The sequence below is a fragment of the Prionailurus bengalensis genome, chromosome B3, assembly GCF_016509475.1.
Source record: "Prionailurus bengalensis isolate Pbe53 chromosome B3, Fcat_Pben_1.1_paternal_pri, whole genome shotgun sequence".
NCBI lineage: Eukaryota > Metazoa > Chordata > Mammalia > Carnivora > Felidae > Prionailurus > Prionailurus bengalensis.
Window position 1 is genome coordinate 61,832,731 of NC_057355.1, and position 6,000 is coordinate 61,838,730.

Below are 6,000 nucleotides of genomic sequence, written 5' to 3' on the forward strand. Positions count from 1 at the left end.
TCTGTGCACAGATAATATAATTTTTTTAATGTAAAAATGTGTATGAAAACAGGAAAAATAATTTTCAGACTTAGTGATCTGTCCAAGTGGTTTTTTGAAAAAACCTTCCAAAGTATTCCATGAGTTAGTTAAAATGCATTAAAAAACCAAAGACCTACTTTATGACCAAAACAATCTCCGTTTTATTGATTGATTGATTGATTTTGCTATACACTGCTACTGATATGGGAGAAAGGAATTGAGTTCTTACTCCATACCAATCTTTTTTTTTTGTTTTCTAGGTAGGCTTCATGCCCAGGGATGAGTCCAATGAGAGGCCTAAACTCAAGACCCTAAGATCAAGATCTGAGATCAGACCAAGAGCCTGGACACCTAACTAGCTGGGCCACCCAAGTGCCCCTCCATACCAGACTCCCAATATAAGCATGCCTATTCTTCTGGGATACTATATAGGATCTTATAATCAAAGGATAGTCAATTCAATATATTCAGCTATTTCAGACATATATAACACTCTAAGGCTTTAACCAACTACAAAAATCAAATGTACTTTAGGAAGGATCAGGTTACTCATGCAGAAATAAATCTATTCCCGGCAAGATTTTTAAAATACCTTATATCTGGCTCTCTAGACGCTTTAAGGAAGACAATTACAAAAAACAAAACAAAACCTCAGTTCAACTTTTCAATATCAAGCATTTATCTACGTAATAAAATTATAATAACGAGCCCAGGAAGTAAGTTTAGTTGTGGATGGCAAATACTCTAACATTCTGAATAAGTCCCATCAGAACACACACACACACACACACACACACACACACAAGCTTTCAGAGAGAATGTTGTTTTCAGGTAAGTAATGTGGCAAGTGGCATAAACAAACTGTTAGAATTTCAGAGTCCCTACCCTAAAAGTCTTTTCACCAGTGACCTCTTGGGGAAATGTTTAACTACAAGAGCCATGACCCTCCTGCAACTTACAAAATACAACAGTTCATTAGGTAGTTACCCAATTCAATGATTCATGTACTGCTCCCTGCCCCATCCCACTCCCCCCACCCAAATAACACCCAATCAAAATACCATTACTTTAAAAAAATGACAGCAAATGGTGGCAAAAACAGTAAAATAGCCAACCACCAATTCTTCACCATTAGGTTGATTTTAATAGTTATCTGATTAGTAAGCACTTACTCCAGACCAAACAACATCCTGGGCATTTTATCATTACCACAGCCCTGTAAAGGAAATCGCAAATACTACCTGAAATGCTTTGGTGTTAAGGCAAGAACTGTATTTGCCTGAGAGTATGCCCCCTTCCTTCTCTCCCCAAATACCATTAGTTAATACTAACTACAGGAACATTTTCTATTCCTAAGAATGGTCCTTTAACAACAAAGGGTTAGCAAGTTCTCAGGTCCCAGCAGTTACATAAGCAGAATTTGAAGAACTTTTATGGCAGAAACGGATAGTATCAAACAGCCACCCTGTTTTGAGTACCCAGGGCACTGAATTTACTCGTCTTAAACATGTGTTTTCTGTTAGCTGAACTCAACCCACTCTACCCACATAACCGCTGGAAACATAACCACGTTTGGAAGAAACACCAACACTGACCCCATACCCTTGTAAGTGAAAAGGGCTCCTGCCAGTCCCCAGGAAGAGCAGTCGCCCGTCGACTATCAAGGGCCCACAATCACCGCTTTTTAACTGCAGAGGCCAGCTGGCCGACAACCACGTGAAAAAATGCCGCAAGGAAAGCTCTTCCGGAGAAGAGTCCCGACAGATCACGTGCCGCCGGCCGGAACCTGCCGAACGCTCCGCGGGATCCAGTCGCATTCTGTTACCGTGGAGACTACAGAACCAGCCACCCGGCCCTCTCCGGCCAGCCCCCTTCCCAGCAGTCGTCACGCCGCCTCCAGGCACTTTCCCTGCAGCCTAGCCGCGGCGTCGTGCCCAAAAAGAAGAGGCAGAACAGGCAGTATTTGCCAGGGATTACACCGCAGAAGCCTGAGAAGCTTTACAACACCCACTGGTGGCGCGCGGGTGGGCGCGAGAGTTCTCTTCATCCACGTGTCTGCTTCGGCGAGGCGAACCCTGGGAGTGTGGTCTTCCCTCAGAAGAAGGTGCACCTTGGTCACTCGCGTTCTGCCATCAGTCACCCCCTCCTTTGAGACCTCCCTCATCCCCCCTTCTTGCACCCTCCCCAGAAGGAGGCATCCCCGGGGTTCCCGAAGCAAAGCAAAAATCTTCAAAGACATTACCATTTTCCACTCTTAATCCGGTATGAAATGATCTCTAACTTCTCCATACTCTTCGCACACACATGCCTCAACTTTGGTTACTAGCGCTCAAATAAACTTAGTTATATCCCAGACCCACCTACCACTGAGAGCAGACACCTACTTGACGATTTAACAAACGCGGGAAACCTCATAAACAGAGAACTAACCAAAGGCTGCCCACGGAGGAAAAAGGAAAATAACACCTGCTCTTCCCACCTGTTTTCCCCGCCCTCATTTCTGCACTTACTAGCCACCGGTCTTTGTTTACCGAGTTCCCACTCCCGTACGGCTCACTTCCTCGCCTTCCTTACTAAACTCACGCGCGGTCCTGCCTCAAACAACTTGCCCGGAAATTACAAGCTAAAGAGACGTTTACACAGGTGTCAAAAAGCTGCACACAGCTCCTTAAAAAGCGACGTCAGCACCGTTTCCCTCAGAGTTTTTTGAACCCCGAGATCTGAGCTCTAAAATGCAAAGCGCACAAGCAGAGCTCTCGACCTAAAGCCCCGCGCCGCGCTGAAAGTCATCATGCGGAGCGTACCATGCGGTGCGGCACCCCACGCACGCGAGGGCAGGGCCGCGCCAAGGGCGCTTCTCACCCCGCCCGCCTCGTGGCCGCTCTCTCTGGCGTCGATGTTACCAGTGAGTTTGCTGCGCGACGCGGAAGTGAGGCCGGGAACGCGCGCGAGGTGACATGCGCAGCCTCGCTCAGGGGGCCACAGGCGCGCGCCAACGGCGCCCCGCGCAAGGCCGGGCCTGGCTGGGGCGTGCGAAGATCGCACAAGGAACGCTTCTCACGCTGTTCAAATCCACAAGCGCTTCAAACTCTCGAAAAACTCCAATCGGGCCAGTAGTAAAAGGACGCCCTCCACCCAGGCCCGAGAGTTACCGTGCGGGGCGTGGCCGGCCTCATCCGTAGTCCTTCACATCCCGCTGGGGGCGGGTTATTCTGTTCGGTTCGCACACCGTGTGTCCGCTCCAGCTGAAGAGCCTGCGCGCGCACCGGACGTCCACGTCACCGCGCACGCGCTCCTACCCGCTCAGAGCCCACCGCGCAAGCGCAAAAGGAGGCGCGAGCAGCACCTCCCTCGCCCCTCCCCCAACACCAGGAGGCCAAACGGCCCCGGAGCAGCGACAAGACCCTTGGGACCCGCCCCTGGAGCTGAAGCCGCTGGTTTTCCGGGTCCCAGGAACCGATAAAAGCCTAATGAAGCTTCCAGAATCAAGAAAGGCGAGGGAGGAAGAAGGCACCCCAATTCCCTCAGCCTCACACACGAAGGCTTCGTGAAAACCGTGAAACCTGCGCCCGCGGGCTTTCTCAAAAAAGTGCCCTCCACCGTTTCCCTCGGGCTCCTCGGCGGCCCCGCCCCTGCCGCACCCAGCCCCACCCACATCTGACTCCACAGCCCCGGGGGGCTTCCCGAGCTCATCAAAAGAATCCGTGATCGTCCTCCCCAATGTGCTGTAGGTTTGGATAGCGCCAGACCGTCGGGAAACCTTGAAGAAAAGACCGAGACGGGGGTGGTTGAGTCTGCAATATCCACGACCGAAGAACACTAGGAAAGTAGGAAGGAGACCGAAAACTCCGTTACCAAATGGGAAAGGAAGAAGAGTTGCCACTAACTTGCCTGATCTAAAGATGAAAGCTGTCCTAATAAAACAGTAAAAGGTGGAAACAAGAATTTTGCACCACAGATTAAGCTTTCATGCCTTGATCCTGTGTTTTCAGTTTTTGTTTGTTCAAGATATTTAACCTATGAAGTGCAAAGGGAACACTGCTGAATATTATGTCAGGCCACTGCTGAACTAATAATTAAGGAACAGTATTTCTCCCAAACTTCAAAAATTATTTTTTCTTCGCTACCCCTTATCAGCCACTCTTTCTTCTGAGCTGCTAACACTCAAGTAAAAAGGGAGAGTTGTTTAAACTTAGAAGAGGCAAAATAGAAGTCCGTAGTTAAGAGTAGAAATTGTGGTCCGTATTTCCAAACTATTCTTTCACTCTTAGAAGAATTAGCAAGAATTGGGAACATATTAATTGCTAGATGACTTAATACAAAACACTATGAAGAAGAATGAGGGATTTGAAAGAAAGGAGCCAAGAGGAAGAGGCTTATCCCAACAGGACTGATCAGAGCTGGACTCCAGGCATATTAGGAAGAAGGGTCTTTTTTCTCTTCATTGGGCACTCCCTCTGCTGCACCATAGGAAGAAACTTCTGGAATTAGTATGGACTGGAAAATGTGTAGGCTAAAGATTACAGGCTTCTGAAGATCCTCTGAAATCCCCATTCAGGCATTGTCAACAGCATCATGAGCACAACAAATGAATAATATGCAAGATCCTAGGCAAAAGTGAAAAGTGCCAGTTTCTTTGACACCTTACTCCTCTTCCCTGAGCCCAAAAACCTCTTTTCCTGCCTTGTCAGAATCTCCCACTTCTTCCAAGAATACCTTCCTCTCAAGGGTCTAAGGTTTCCTCATACAAAATTAAAGTCAGAAATAAAATATGTTGACTTAGCATTAAAGCATCTGATTCTAAGATGTAAATCACTGATTACTGGTTAACAACTATATGCAGTGGTAGTTACATCCCAAAAGAGACAAGTTAACATAAGTGGTATCACTCATTGGAGAATCTCAGGAACATCTTGGGAGACAGGGAAAGTGGAGATTTTCTTCCTCCCTACAACAAGCAAACATTATGCAATGCCAGATCTTTTCAAACCACCAGCATATTTTGAAGATTCAGCACTGGATCTCCTAGTGGAAAAGATAAAACTACCCATAGTTTTTTCAAAGTAGGGTCTGCCTAACCTGTAAAGGTCTAGAGATGTACCACCAAGAATCTGAGGGGTGCCTGGGTGGCTCAGTTGATTAAGCAACCGACTCCTGACCTCAGTGCAGGTCATGATCACAAGGTTGTAGGATTGAGCCCCACATCAGGGTCTGCACTGAGCATGGAGCCTGCCTGGAGTTTTCTCTTTCCTCCCACTGCCCTCCCCTGCTCATGTGCACATGTTTATGCTCACACACTCTCTCTCAAACTTAAAAAAAACAAAAAAACAAAAAACAGGGGAGCAGGTGCCTGAGTAGCTCAGTCGGTTAACCATCTGACTCTTGATTTTGGCTCAGGTCATGATCTCACTTTTAGCAAGGAGCCTACTTGGGATTCTCTCTCCCCCTCCCTCTCTCTCTGCCCCTTCCCTGCTCATGAGCACATGAACTTTTTCACTCAATAAATGAATAAACATTAAAAAAAAATCTGAGAACTTATGTTGTTTTCATTTAGTCTAAAAATGATACTGCACACCATTTCAGTGGCCCATTTTTGGTTTAACATGCTAGTACCAAGTAACCACTTCTTGGTTTGCTTTTTCAAGTACCTTCTTAAAACGGCTAAACTCAACTTTTAAGGCAGTGTTTCTCAAACTTGGGTCCTTGGTTGTATTCTTTGGATACATAGATATATATAAGAACTTCTTTTGGGGTGCTTGGGCAGCTCAGTTGGTTAAGTGTCCAATTCTTGATTTCGGCTCAGCACATGATCTCATGGTTCATGGTAATGAGCCCCCGCATCAGGCTCTATACTGGCAGTGAAGACCCTGCTTGAGATTCACTCTTTCCTGCTTTCTCTGCCCCTCCCTCACATGAGCAATGTCTCTCAAAATACAACAACAACAAAAAGAACTTCTTCCTTTAAAGGGAATTTTTATA

General features: G+C 46.8%; 1 protein-coding gene across 1 annotated transcript in view; it reads right to left on the reverse strand.

The window, feature by feature from the left end:
* MGA (MAX dimerization protein MGA) overlaps window positions 1-3,505 on the reverse strand; it is a 100,996-nt gene extending 97,491 nt beyond the window's left edge. The window contains 1 exon segment of the mRNA XM_043555596.1: window positions 3,174-3,505. The gene's annotated coding sequence lies outside the window, so the exon portion shown is untranslated.
* Window positions 3,506-6,000: the final 2,495 nt, after the last annotated feature.